The sequence below is a fragment of the Polyodon spathula genome, chromosome 11 (genome assembly GCF_017654505.1).
Source record: "Polyodon spathula isolate WHYD16114869_AA chromosome 11, ASM1765450v1, whole genome shotgun sequence".
NCBI lineage: Eukaryota > Metazoa > Chordata > Actinopteri > Acipenseriformes > Polyodontidae > Polyodon > Polyodon spathula.
Window position 1 is genome coordinate 16,739,802 of NC_054544.1, and position 16,492 is coordinate 16,756,293.

The window sequence follows — 16,492 nt, forward strand, 5'->3', positions numbered from 1 at the left end:
GCTTGCCACAGTGCAGTGTTGCTGTTGATAATGAAAACCCATATAAACTATTAGAAGACGCCAATGCTGCTGCCTTTAAGCACGATATGGTATACAATTAAAACAGCAGGTCTCATTAAAATGTGGCCTTTTCCAAGGCTTGGTGTTATTGAGGGAGTCGTTTTGTTTTAAGAAATGCCAATGCTTTAATGTCAGCAGACTTGCAAACATATTAAATATTGACTAATTATAACAAACCACGCTGGCTCAGATGTGGCAGTGACTACATGCCTGCTTGTGTTCCCATTTTAGTTTTATATAATACTATAGTAGTATTAGAAAATGGTATGATTTAATTGTCACAGTAATAATTAAATAACAAAGAACTACAGTAAATAGGCAAGACAGTTGTGAGCTGAACAGAAGTAGCAGAACAACACATTTCAAATGAACGTTTTTGTTCTGTTGATTAGTTTCCAGGGTTACCCCTGTTAAAAGCACAGATGACGATAATAAGTGTTTTTTTCCCCCCTGCCTGATGCAGAAGCATTTGAATAAAGCAATAACTGTGACATATTGTGAATTATGGCAGAGAAGGCATTGCCTCACCCCCGGAAGAAAGCAGCACCTGCCATTTTAGTTTAACATGGGTAGAAGAACTGAAAGGCTCTGATTGGATTCCCCGCTGCCTGTAATTATCCAATCAGGAGTTTTACAATTCCTTCCCCACTGTTCCCACCAGTATGAGGAGCTGTCCTGTTGTTTCTGTGATAGAATGGATTGGCTTCTTAATGGCCTCTGGCACTAATGGAGGTGGAGGACAGACAGCTGAATAATACCCCCAAAGCCTGAAAGGAAAGAAACTGACAAACTAAGCAGGGTTTTTTTTTTGGCGAAATTCACTGCAGACCAGCTGGGTTTTTTTTTTTTTTTTTTCAATGTTAAAGTTTTTAAACACTTTTCAAACAATGATGTTGGATTTCATTAACAAAGATAATACATGGCTAGTCAATTAAAATTGGTTGCTTACAAGTTACAGCTGTATGTATTTGCAAATAGATTAAATATTCTGAGTGGTTTAATCCTAATCCTTTTTTTTCATATTATAAGGATCACATCACATTTAAAAAAAAATTCTTTTTTAATTGATATGGTTTTTGTGGAAGTCGAATGTTCAAATCTGGTTTGACATTTTGTCAAATAGTGTATAATCTATGAAAAGGTATAGTTCAACCTGACAGGTCAAGAGGAAATACTTATCATACATATTTTACCTAATTCAAGAGGAGACCTTGTAATGTTTTATTAAACAGTGCAACACTCATAATAATTATTGCATGAGTTGATAATGTCAAACTCCATCAAAGAGATCTCAAAGGTTAGCGAATGTTAATTATGCTTCAGTGTTACTTAGAATATTAAAGTGAAATATACTGCGAAGGAGACTCTCCCCACACAGGCGCTCTCGTGCTCTTTATCCTTCAAAACATGACCCAACACACAGGAACTGAAAGAAAAGCGCTTGCACACACTTTAATTTTCACTAAATAAATCAAAACAAACCAAAACCCTAACTCCATTTCGGAGCGCTGACTATACATGTCATGAACCTAGTTCTAATAAGCCAGAAAGCTAAGCGTTTTGTCGACTGGAAAACACATAGTTTCATAAAACAAAAAGGAACACAGTTACTGTTTTTGGCATGATTGAGCAACTCTTCAAATCAGGCTCCTTCACACAGCAGCACAGAAAGGACTGGCTGCTTTCTTTAAATACCCTCCACCTGGCTATAATTTACAATAGATAGGTGCAGGTTATAATTAACTAATAAAATAATTAAACAATTATGTTTCTGGCAGTCAGGATATTAACCCTCTCCCTGCTGTGTTACACATCCTCCCCCTCAAGTGTGCAGCACTGATTTGCCGTTCCAAGACCACCTAACATAACCACCCACCCTCAAGTCCATACAGTCCCATCTTCTCCCGATCCTTTGGGTGGGCTTGAGGATGGGTTGATTCCTTCTGTGCTTCAGGGTCGGGATGGCTACCCGGTGATGAGGGACCCAGACAGGGTGACTGGGACGAGAGCTGTGCAAGCCAGTGAGCTGTTGGTAGCAGCAATAGGCAGAGGCCTGAGGCTTGGCCATGGTGTGGCGATGTCTGAGCAGCCAAGGTGAGTACAGCAACAGGCAGGGAAAGCCCAAGTGATGTCTGCTGATTGCGTCACGACGTCTGGGGCTTCAAGGTGAGTGGAGCAGGGGACCAGGTGAGAGACTGTGCATGGTGGTGCTCAGAACTGGTCTTCAGGTCCAATGACTGGATGTCCGGGCACTCTGACCAGGTGTCCAGGAGCACAGGTTGTTGGACTGCACTGATCTGTGGAAGACTTGTTCTCAGGGGAGTAGGTTGAGGTTGTGGTGGCAGTACAGATCTCACCTCCTCCCCCTTGTCTGGAGCCTTTGGTTCTGGAGATGGCAACGGCTCCACTGGCTGTGGGAAGAAATCCTCCTCTCGCTTTGGGCACAGCACCAGCTCCTCTGGTGCAGGAGATCGTAGGGCTTCTTTCATCGACTCCTCCCACCTCTGGAGCAGCCGCTCCAGCTCGTTCCGGCAGCCCCCTCTCCAGTCTCCATTTCTTGTTCTGCTCTATTTGAGCAGCAGTTTTTATTTATGTGTTCCATTAAGTCTTTCAAATCCATTTTCCGTGTTTTGAGGTGCTTCTCACACCATATGTGAAGGAGACGCTCTCCACACAGGCTCTCTCGGGCTCTTTTCCCTTCAAAACATGACCCAACAGACAGGAATTGAAAGAAAAGCACTTGAGCGTACTTTCATTTTTACAAAATAAATCAAAACAAACCAAAACCCTAACTCTGCTTTTGGAGCGCTGACTACACATGTCAGGAACCTAGTTCTAGTTAGCTAGATAGCTAAGCTGTTTTTTGGCTGGAAAACACACAGTTACCTTTTGTGGTACGATTAAGCCCCTCTTTAATCAGGCTCTTTCACACAGCAGCAGCACTGAAGGGACTGGCTATTTTCTTTAAATACTCTGCACCTGGTTATAATTTACAATAATAGCCAGGTGCAGGTGATAACTAATAAAATAATTAAGCAATTATGTTTTTGGCAGGGAAGATATTAACCCCCTCCCTGCTGTGTTACAATACATATAAAAGGCATTTCCTTTTTATATGTGTAGATCTACAAGAGGCAAGGTTGGATAGTAACAATGACTTTATATACTGTAAAGCCATAAATATTTGCAAGCCCTTTATTATGCATTTTTTCTTAGTGCTGTATTATATAATAAAGTAATACCAGTGCAACAAGTCGCCAACATTTCTGGAGCGAAACAGCTTTAATGGGTGTGATTCACCAAATAGTTTGCTCGCAAATATTTATGGCTTTACAATAATGTTTATATAGCATATATGGTGGGCCGTGGAATTTGTATAGGGGTGGGGGCCTCAGAAGCAAACATATCCATTTGATGGCTTTTATCATTATATTTGCCTATGGCAATTATGTCAACCAATGTAATGTTTGTGCACACTGAAGATATAAGGTAGGAACAGCATCCCTGAGTCTTTACCATGAACTCTAGAACAGACTCAACTTGAATTGTAACATTAGTGTAAGACAGATTTGATTTGCCTGTTTCTCTGCATAAACAATCAATATTAGCGGTTTGAGATGTGACTATACATTGACAGTTGGACCTCAGATTCTATCACCTGAGAACCTCTTTTACAGAAACCATATTTGTATGAACACGTTAGAAACAGAGTACAATAGTATTTCCCTAGAGAAAGATCATCTGTCTGAATGAGTTCACCACAGTCTGACTCCCCTTTTCCTTTTTATGAAATCCAAAGATCTGTGGAATTGATATAAACATACCAAATAGAGCCCTAGCTCTTTTTATGACACAAATATTTTAAGACCTCAAAACTCCTTGCTCTGTATAACTGTGAGAAATTCTGGAAATATTTAATCTTGTAAGGAATACCTGATGAAATTCTAAAAAAGGAAATGCAGTCAAACTTTCCACTGGACTTGAGAATAATTCCCCCTGCGTGCCAGTTACTAAGCTTCTCCAAAACACAACTTTTTAAAGAATAATATTTCTGCTATATAAACCTGCCTTTAGTCTACAATGCATAACATATACTCCTTAGGGGTAAAACAAAAAAAGAATATGACTGAAATATTAGCCTAAGGCTAAAAGACTTTGATTTCACCAGTCTCAGGGTGTCACACATTATGTATCTACGTACTGTATCATTCTCTTCTACATTGTTCAAACAACCCCTTTAATATTGTCCAACGATCACAGATTATTAATACCTGACATGGTTTTACTATTCTATTGTTCAAGCCATGACCTGCCTGCATCAAAAACTCAGTGCCAAAAAGGCAGAATGGGATTCCATTATAACATTATGGCATAAAAGTACTTAATGACATTAATAACAAAAGAGAAATGGCATGGGGTGCCTAATGCATCATTTAACTAAACTAGTCAAATACGCTACATTTAAACGGCATTTCCTTTTTAAAATGTGCCATTTAAAGTAATGGATGACATGAAGGCCAGGCTTGACTTTTAAGCAAAACATCAAATGCCTATTTCTACAAGCACCTTGAAATGTAACACACAAAGCATAATGAGAGATATGGACAGAGAACTAAAAACAAGCAGAGGTAGTAGTCATTTTATGATAAAATTGTGTTTTTTATATAAAATAATGGATATTCAGTATGCTATCTCAGTAATCCAGACCAATTAATGAGGATGCTAGGGTAATCTTTACAAATTAAGTACACTCTATTTAAAACATTCCTTGTCAATCATTAAGATGGTAAATATGTTAATTTACAGCAATGTGATGGAAATAAACAGATTATACTTGGGGTTAATTGACTCAGGTCAGTATGGTAAGAACCAGGATCCCCCCCCCCCCCCCCCCCCCCCCCCCCCCCCCCCCCCCCCCCCCCCACACACACACACACTGAAACACTTCAGAGTTATTTATAAAGAATGTAGTGAACAAACATGACTCCTGAATGGCCCGTTGCTGTCATGCTATCAGTCTCCAATCAGCAGTCTCCAATCATTCCTAATGACCCCCCGATTATTCTCTGGGAGTTTCAAACCTGGGTGTTCCATTCTGATCTTGCTTTTTTTGATCCTCCAGTAATGCCCTATACTGCTTTCTGTGCTGTCTGTTGTTAACCCTATGCTTATGCTATAGCAGTACAGTAGTAATAAATTCACCCAGCTTCCATAATGTTAGATGTCACATGTTTATTAGGGCCCGTGCATCTTAGTTCATTTATTCCAAGAGAATAAATAAGAAAGTCACAAAACCTCAAGGACTGTTTTGAGGATTGTGTTTATTTATGTATGTATTTATTTATTTATATATTTAAGGGATGTTGTTTTTAAAGTGTTTATACATATTATCTTAGATTACGCATTTTAACCCTCTCTAAAATACTTAATTTAATTAATCAAAATAGTTTTTAAAATACACTTCTAAAAATAGTCCTTAAGGTTTTGTGAACACAATGGGTCTCATTCTCAAAGCTATAGTATTATTCCAATTGGTCATTACAATTTGGAGTAAATAGCTTTGAGAATCGAACATATTTTCTATTAAGTCAAGGCCACTATCAACAGACAACCCAAACAATCAGAACAGCCCATTGATCATGTCAGGTTGGACAGTATTCATATATATTGGTGGTCTTCACTAAAAATGTATAGCGAACCACATCTATAACAAGTGGAGGACACATGTGGCAGTCTGGCTGAGTGGTAACTTCAGAACCAGGAAGTAAAGGACACAAACAGCATAAGTGAAATGATGACGGCGCTGCTGAGAAGTTTAATAGTAGAAAATAAAAGATTTGAACAAAAACAAAACACTGACACCAACAACAATCGGCGAGTTGGCCAAACAAGCTGACAGACTAACAAGGGGTGGATGAATCGCAAAACACTCGCACGAGTAACATTTGCTTTTAGTTTTTTATTATTTTCTCCTTCTGTCTCCCGTTCTCCACTCCCGAATACACAACAACCCTGAGCGGGTGAAAACGTGTACCTTTTATACATCTGTGCCGAGACTCGATTGCTAATCAATCATTCAATTGGAGTCGCGTTACATCTGCACGTGAATTAAGTGCACTCCCATGACACACATTTTATCTGTACTTGAAGTGAAGTGCAATCCTCGTGTCTAAATACAAATCTACATTTTACATTACTTGTGCTCATAACCTACATTATATCCCGTGCATGTATACATATACACCCACATTAAACACACAACATATAAACATAAAGACAAACAGGGGCGGGCACACTGCCACAACACATTATCAAAACAAATTGTTATTCATACTTACTTTAAACCACCTGCCTCAAGTGCACTTCCATCACACATGTACTGTATGTAGGTTGCAAATGTTTCAGATTTGTGGGTTGGTTGAACTGTCTGTAAACTAGACAGATCAGCCATGTAATGACAAGGATCACTGGAGTATTAAATATATCCACCCTGTTTCTTATATACTACTGGACAATGACTCATGTAATATAATTATTTTATGAACTACTTCCATTTGTGTAACCTGGATAAATACCTGGACTCAGATGTTAACATTTCATTGGTAAACAGCAAACACACTGTAGTTTAGTAAACACTTGTCCTTACAGCGCCAGGGACATCTTGCACTGAGGAGATGCTTCCCCTAGACAAGCATTTCTGGCAGCTTGGTGTTAAGCAGCGACTGTTTTCCTAGTTTAGATATAAATAGAATATTCCACCTCTCAGTAGTTGCAAGGTAATGGAAAAAACACTTGAACCATGTGCTGTCTGTAATAGGAAACAGATGCCTCTTGGCTAACTGCTGGTAGTTAATGATGAGGAATTGGCAATTAAACATGTATGATTCTGGTATCATCTGTTTTCTTTCTGAAATGTATTTAATATCATGGGTTTATACATTCGAGAATTGAAAATGGAATGATAATGTCTTCTGCACTAAGTCCAGTTAGTACTAGCAGCTTCTTTAACTTAATACTGGAAAACTGCAACCCGAAACCACACTCACACAGGCATACTCTTGTGTCAAGGTCTTCACAGATAAAGGATAGTAGACTGTCATTTTGCATATGGTGGATGAACGTATGTGGCCTCATTTACTAAAATTCATTGTAACCTGTGTGGCATGAAAATATTCCCCAGGTCTAGCTTTATAAAAATGTCACAGTTATGCAGATCATTTATAACACTTATGCATTCAACAAGAAACAATTAGAAAAATGATTTACTTTAACAATTAATGCACACCCTTACAGAATTTCTAGTTGACCACTTCCAGTTGGTTTTTGTAATAGATTACAATTCATTTGATATGGATTTTTAAACACATATTATTGTTTGGTTGGACAATAAACGTTAACAAAAAAATATATAATAATAATTACACTTTTAAATACAACAATTCTGCTTGGAGTTTCAGAAGCTGTTTAAAGTTACATCTGTTATTAAATTAGCTGGCATCTACTGGCAAAAAGTCATAAAAGGAAAAGTCCTTTATTCATACACTATTTATCTCTTGTCAATGTACCCTTACCACATTATTTTCAATAGCAATGTAATGGTTCTATAAAGAGGCAGAAGTTGCACAAGGGCAGCTGGGCAATGGAATGAGCTGTTAGTATAATGGTACTCCAGTGGTAACATTTCATATTTGACATACCAATTTTATCACAGTAGTCTGAACCAATACACACTACAACCTGTAGCAGTATCAGTGTACTGCCACATCTGGACCACTGTGTATAATTTGTTCCAAATCCATTGCGTTGCCATTCTATTCCTGGTAATGCAGGGGTCTATTAATGGTTCTGCCCATATTTCATGGTAATATACTGTGAATATAATGCATCCAATGACATTTCGTGTAACAGCAGCTATTGATAGAACACATTTTTCCCCCTCAAATCTACATTGTAAGTACCTCACCTTTAACAGGCCCTGATACACATATGATGCTTACCATACAACAATTGAAGGAAATAGATGATATTATTTCATGCAGCAGTGTGATAGCTTTGAATAACGTTTTCATATTCAAAGCAGCTGAGTATTTTTATTTATTTTTTAATTCTAATTCATTCCAATTCAACAAAAGACACGGTACTTGAGGCCAAAATAAACAGACAAACAAAATGAATTAACACTAAATGAAACAGACACTAACAAACAGCGGACGAACAGACAAACAAACAAGGTGAGTGAAATCAATTGTTTACTTATTTATGATTACTTTCTCCTCTCCAAACTCGTTCTCCACTCACTGAACACACAATCCCGGGTGAGTGAAATCATACTGCTTTTATGCAGCTGTACCGAGACTCGATTGCTAATCAATCATTCAATTGGAATCTCGGTATAACTGCACATGAATTAATCTAGTGCAATTTCCCGTGCTCACATATTACATTTTACCTGCACGTGAAGTGCTGTGCAATCCTTGTGCCTAAATACAAATATACATTTTAAATCACTCGTGTTACACAGTCCCATTTATATCCTGTGTATCAATGAGTACACACCAACATTAACACACAACACGCAACATATAACACACCAAATACACACAGGGGCAGGGCACATTGCCACAAGCAGATACTAGGAACTGTGCATTGTGTCCGATTTCATTGCATCCTCTTTTCAAACATGCAAACCATTCTCCTTTTAATTCTTTATTAACAAAATTGAATCTATCATAGGAACAAGTACTGGTATTGTTCCTATACTACAGATTTTATTTTTCTCTAAGAGCCAAGTTTACAGAATTCATATAATCTTAGGCATTTCCTTTTGCTGCTTCAGTTCAAGTTTTTGATTCCCATAATAGAAGTAAAATACTGCATATGTGGTTGAGCCCTTAGAACAACAGATTGTTGTTGCCAGCTATAGTAGTCTGCATTTGGATAGAACTAAAATGCATATCACTGTGTTTTGAGATATAAGGAAATGTGATTAGGAACATCAACTTATGGTGTTTCCCTGACTTTAAAAAGGCGGGGAAATGGTTAATTTTACGTACCATTTTTTATGAAATAATATCATCCATAACTGGTTGCGCTACTCTGATTATATGACAGATAATAAAAAGTAAGTGTGGACTACACAAAAGCCTTTAAGTGTGTATTATTATACATAGTAATATCATATATGAATTGATAAAGCTATTATAGCTATTCATTGCAGTATTAAAATCAGGAGGACATTCAATTTCTCATTACAAAACAGATTTTAGCAACAAACAAGGAAAACACATACTACTAGGTAGATATTTACGTGAGGAGCCAAACTAACTGATCAATGAGTATTCAGAATTCTATTTTTATTATTTCTATTTCTAAAATTCAGGTCCTATTCATAAAACACAAAACTGTTTTTTAAACTGTTGTAGTGTTTGTATTGTAAATGTTTGCAATGTTTGAGTGTGCTGTGATAAAGTCACAAGCTTGTAACACTGACAATTCTAAGAGAATGTTTTTGGAAAGTCAACATTTCTTGATTTGACGGCACATTGAGAACACTGAGTACCACTACTTAAGACAGGTTTATTAATATATAGTTAATATATTATTCCACCACCTTGAGCCTCAGAAATGGTATTATCTATCATGGATATACACAGTGAGCCTTAGTACCAATTTAATATGAAAAGCAGTAATAAGCATTAGGCTTGGAGTCTGCAATCTGTCAAATGCCTATTCAATGCAGAAATGGTAAGATACAATTATTCTTTAATGTTTTTGCTAGATTTGCTACATCCTAACACTTTGGTGTTAAATGGGGTTATTTATATGTGCATGAATCTGCATAAATGTACAAGAGGAACAATAGAAGACAAATCCTTACTAACTCCAAGTAAAGATCCGAGACATCATCACGCAGTGCACAGATTGCATATGGCTCCCAGAGCGTTATTTCTCAAGACTGTAATGACCTTGGTCAAGCCATTTCTGTTTAGCCAGTAATGACCTCTGCATTGTAATATTTTTCACTGTATTATCATAACTGAAGACTGAACACATGGCTTATACAGTGCATTAGGAAAAAACATACATATTCAAGCTCAGTCTTTGTATTTCTTGGTATTTTAAGTAAATCTGAAGTCAGGTTTCTGTTGACAGCAAGAATTTAGATAGGTCCAGATTTCTCTAAATGGATGTTTTCTTTTCAGATAATGACTTACTGGAGTTGCTGCTGAAGCAGAGGTGTAACTTTAGTGCTATGGCTCTAGATTCTACCGCCAGGGTACCTCATATAGTGCCAGCAACACTAAATTCTGGCGGCAGTAGACCTGTTTAATTTATGTTCTAATTATTATTCCTTAGCAACCATAGATGATGGTAGTTTCTCATTGGGTCTGGACAACTTACATGGCTCACCCAAACTCATCGAAGGACACCTACTCTTATCATTTTGAAAAGTACATTCAGCTTTTGCAGCAATTAGCAAGAAAGATACTGCCTAGGTTACACTTGCAGTATATTTCACACCCCTATTTCAGCAGCCAATATGATGCTTGTTCAGTTTTGTGACCCACAGTGATCCAGCCAAATAAATTCAAGCCATTATATATGGTTGCAAACCAGATGGCATGATATAATTTCTTGTTGTCTGCAACAACACCATGCAACCCTAACTTGCAGTCTGGCAGCAGAGGTTGGTTTTATTCATATCTATAACACAATCAGGGGGCAGTAACTGAGTGTGAGAAACATGCACCCTTCTAGTAACTTCCAGTTCCAAACTAAATATGAAACATTGAACAGAGTTCATGTTCTGGATCACAAACCCAAATCAAAACATGCAGCCCCATGAAGGCAAAAGTTATTTTGTGTAAAAGGAATTTGTGCCTGTGCTAAGGCATTGAGACCACTGACAAATTAGAGCAGGCCTAGTGCCACTGGGCCTTCTTAGCAGTGCCTTTGTAAATGCACCTATTGTGGAACTGCCAGTTATCAATGATTTGAGTGTAATCCTGACAAGTCACACAAAAGCATACATACACATTGAGAGGAATGATAGTTCCTCACTCCAAGTTATCAGCGAGAAATGCCAGACTCTCTGCACAGCAAGGATAGTTTATGTGATTTCACGGTATTGGTGGAGCAAACATAAATCAGCCAAAAGCACCATTTCACTTTAAATTTGTAGTTCCCAACACTCTTGGGTGAAAAGTAGAAAAAAAAGTCAATACTTGTCACACAGTAAGAGAAATAAATCGCCAAAGCAAGGTAAAAATGTCCTTCTCAGATTTTTGCAGATTTTTGCAGACCCCCGGCACTTTTATCCATGCATATGTATGTATTGCATATTACAGGGCATCCTAGTTTAATGACAATTAACTTGTTCTGTCAACATGGAAATATTTTAGGGAACACATTTATTTTGACGTCTGTATCATTCATATTAAACGATTTATTGATATTTTAAAATGGGCTAGTCGCACTCATCACACTCAGAAAAACCTAAAACATTTTTGAAAACCACTGGGAAATTTATACATGCATACGTATATTACAGGACATTCAAGTTTAATGACAATTAACTTGTTTCGTCAACATGGAAAGATACTAGGGAACGCACTTATTGTGACATCTATATCATTGATATGAAATTATTTATTTCTGTTTTAAAATTGAACATTTGCCTGCAAAAATTATATATTTTTATATAATATAAATATAAAAAAGGTGCAGCATGGGAATTAGTAAAAAAAACAAGCAGTATTTTGAAATATGAAGTCAGACAGCTGAGAATTCTCAGGACAATTTTTTACATTTTGGAGATTTTTGGAGTCTTCATCTTCATTCATCATCATCAACATCATCATCATCATTCTGATATTCTGATATTCTGATCTTGAGCTCTGAAAAAATTTGGTTTCCTGTCAGTGTAATGCTCATTGTAGTCCCTACTGGCGCAAGGAAGTACGGTTTCTCTTGATACTGGTTGATGAGAGTAACGCTATTTGTGGTCCCCACTGGACAAAAAGAATTTGCTATGCTGAAGGATTGCCTATATATTTGGTAAAACTAAAACATACTGCAAATAAATAAATACATTAATAAATATTGAAATAAATTAATACATAAATCAATACATAGACATGTATTTATTTTTTTTATCTATCTTGGTATGCATTTATTTATTTTTCACTATCAGATATAAACACTGCCATTTAATACTGTATGAAATGAAAGTAAATACTCAACAGTTCTTGTTCAGATGTATATAGGTGAAGATTTTTGTACATAAAGGTCATCGTGCTTTTAAATAGTAACAACCTGGACAATTGCTTTGTTGCAAGACCTGTTGTTTGTTCAGTTTGTCTCATCTATATTTTATGTTCCATGTATTGTCTGGGTAACAGGTCACGCTATTACTTAGCGTGGGAATGGGGAGTGAGTGAATCAGTGGAGAGAATGGTGCTGCTGGTTTTGGGGGTTGCAAGTTAGTAGAAACAACTGGGGCAACCTTGACCTCCACCGCTTTTACAGTTGTGCCTATTTGCTTGTTGCTGGCCAAGTTTGACCTAATTGTTTCTTCTATCCTAGCTTGTGTTTTTTATACACGATAGAAGAAACAATTGGGGCAACCTTGGCCCCCATCGATTGTACGGTTGTGCTTATTTACTTTGTGCTTGGCTGGGTTGCCCCAGTGCTTTCTTGAAACTTGGCATGCGTTTTTAATATCTCCAATTTAAACGGCTGGACACTTTTGATAACTTGCCGTTTTTTTAACATTTCCAATGTGTTTTTGTTTCAGATTCACACACACATACACTACTGCTATGAAAGAATAAGGCACAACCACAACCAGCGACTGCATCTATTGATTAGTTACAGCATGGCCAAGCACAGTTCCCAGCATTGTTTCACACTATGTCTCAGCAGTGATCTGGAGAAGACCCCCTCCTTCCCTTAAAAGGAAAAGTGGTTAATTTAATCACTGCAGTACCAAAAGGATTCCTCTTGAGCCATGACGAGCAGAATAAAAGATTGAGACTGTTGTGTATCCCCAAGAAGTGTGCCTGTGAAGAAGAAACAAAAATTACAGAGGCAAAGGCAGGGCTATTAGAATGCTACTCCAGCTAAGAGCATTGTTTAATGCTATCTGGCTTTTTGTATTATGGTGAAGTTGCATTTAAAGTTAGAAATGGGAAAAGACACACTCCAGGGAATGGCCAGTGCTACACTACACACAAATGTGAGCTGCCAGCTCATTAGAACACAAGCAGTTCTTCATGAAATTTTAACTCCCCCTAATTGGCCACATGTTGATGATAACATGCTTCCATCTGTCCAGCATTCTGGTGCTTCTCACTTTCATTTCCAATCGAAATATGTCAGGTGCTGGACTGGAGAGCACACAGATGTTATGGTATTTACTGTTCATAAAAATAGAAGTGGGGATACAGTGCTAAAAATAAAACAACAATCCCTGGTAGAGTGACGGGAGAAAGTTATTTCTTTGTGCTCATGCTTTCCAAATATTAGTCAAGCGGAGATACAAATGGGAACGCAGGACATCTTGTTTTATTTTTAATAGTTAAATCATTCTTATGTTTTTCTGGGCCCTTAAAAGACATAATTGAACAGAACATTTTGTACCTTATAATTATGTTGTTTAGTTTTCCCTTTGACATGGGTGATAAAATCCAGCTATCCTGCCTCCACTACAAGTTCCTGTGCAACAACGTGAATGTGAAGCTAAGACACATTTTGCACAATAAGTTAACTTATAGTATGAATTCACCTTGGTCAAAGTTAAAAAAAAAAAGTCTTGAAAACTCTTGAAAAAAAAAAACATACACAAGGAACCATACAGTTTGGCCTTTTCATCTATTACTTTACAGTATTCTTTCTTTCGGAACATTACACAGTAAAATATCAGTTATTGAAGAAAAATGTTCATGCTGTGGATTTTTAAGTGCTTATTGATGGTTCACATTGTGAAATAATAAGGGAGATCAGTATGGCTCCACGGTCCAGGTTTTAGATGTGGAAACATGTTAGAATTCAATACAGAGGATGTTGAATTCACACAGTGACAAAAATGAAGTTAACAGCTAGTTTCTGATACTGTCAGGACTGTGAAATCTGAAGTTTTTGGCAGCAGAGCTGCCATTCTTACTAAATGCTTTATGAAAAGCATTCTGTACATTGTTGCACTGAGCAGATACAGTTAAAAATGTTTTAACGGTATAAAACGTGCAATGTCTTGCTGCTTAAACGGCATTATTTATTGCCAGTTTTGTATTGTTTCAATTTGCATTGAGGATTAAAAACAGGAAATGCCAAACTGAACTCAAGACAAACAATCTGACAGTACCATCTGACATTACCACAGTCTGACAAACACTGGGCAACAAACCAAGCAGTTTAAAAACACATATGCATACAAAATACATACGTAATCACCCTTTTCCAGCTCTGCACACACAAGTAAACCCAGCCCTTAAAGTCTAAAAATGACACACAAAAAAAAAGTAAATTTGAAGCCACAATATGATGTGTGACTTTCTAAAATATGTTGCCTCAATTGTAATTCCCATTAGAGATGTGCATGCAGTAATATAAAAATATATATATATTTTAAAAAGAAACACTATGCTAATCTTCAATTATCTTCAGTGGAGTTGTGAATCAAGTATAAAGCAAGTCCTGCTGCTGTATACTTGACTTTAATAAAATAGGGCTCTTTGTGCACCAAGTTTCTGAAATATTCTGTAACTTTTCCAATACTGAATTTTAATCTCCTTAGTGTTTTGCCTCCTTGAAGCATTCAAAACAAATGGGAGGGCCTACTTTGGCAATTCAACCTGCGGCAAAACGTAGATCCAACAGTGTTTTGAAGAATTAAACAAGGCCCCTTATCTCAAAAAGTCACAACTGTATAGTTTTTTTTTTTTTGTTATTTTAAATATCTTTTAATCAAGATTCCCCAGATTGTCTATGGGACAAAAGTTCTGTTTTGGCACCTGTATTGTTTTACCATGCCTATATTAGTAAAGATAGAAAAATTATGAGCAACAACAATTTATTCAAATCCTAGTGTTTTCTACTATTACAACAACCATGACTTGCATAAAGAAGGAAAAACATTGAGTGTAATAACTCGTACCAGTTGATTTTCTAGGTGTGGTATCCAAAGCATAATCAACAAGTACAGAGAAACAAAGAGAGAAAAACCCAGGACTGGAAGACCCAAAAAGCTGTCCAACAAGGATGAGCAATACTTGATAATATCCTTAAGGAATAGACAGAAGAGAAGCACTGAATTGACAACAGAACTGGTTGAAGGCACAGGTATTGTTGTCCATCAAATCAACAGTACGAAGGTCACTCTTGAAATCAGGACTTAAAGGATGTGTTGCAATAAGAATACCTCTGTTAAGAAAGGGGAATAAGACTATGATTTACTGTAATCCATTGTGTAGTCATCTGGTAAGTAAAACAGGGGTGTATATGTATCTTACAAGAACTAATGATCTGTGTTAAAAGGAAATGTAGATGTCAAAGTGATTTGCTCGGTAAATATATATTTTTTAATAATAATTTTTCGAAAAACTACTCACTTCTAAATCTTTTGTAGTTATTTTTGTATTATTTTAGTATAAATACATGTTAATTTGGATTCATATGTTGTTTTTTTCTGACTTTATGTGAACGAAAAGACACACATTTGCCCGTTTTCCCATTGGAAATAGTGATATTTTGAAATATCACTGTCCTGGTCACAAAAGCAAAGTTTGTGGGGAATAATAGCCATTTTCTATGCTTTTGAGGCATAAGCACTTACTACCCAGGAACAAAAATTGTGTTACATAGTATAATTGCTGACCATCCAAAAATTTTACACCTCTTCTTTCACGGTGCAAACCATTGCAGAAGTGAGTAACTAGGAGCTGTATAAACCACACACCTGCAGAGACCTGTCATTGGCTTCAGGGTGACTTCTGGGGTACACTTCCTGATGCAGCAACACTTGGCTTTGTTGAGGAGAGGCAGGAACACGTTCGGAGAAGAACGCCTTGCTTGTTCAATCCCAGGGTCACTTTGTTCGGGATGCCAGAGGATGCGGTGCTAAAGCGTTATCGTTCCACTTCACACGTCATTCTAGACCTAATAGCTGAATTGAAGGATGAGTTAGACCCCAGCATCAATCTAGGGACTGCTTTCCCTGCACATGTGAAAGTCCTGTGTTCTCTGCTCTAATTAGTCTCTGGTTCCTTTCAGATCACAGTTGGAATGTCTGGGGGGATAGCCCAATCCACCTTTTCCATAGTGCTAGGCAAATTTATGGATGTCATGCTGAAACAGACAGGCCAATATATATGGTTTCCTAAGAATACTAGCATAACTGATGTTGGCTGAGGCTTTTCCAGACAACTCTGTTTCA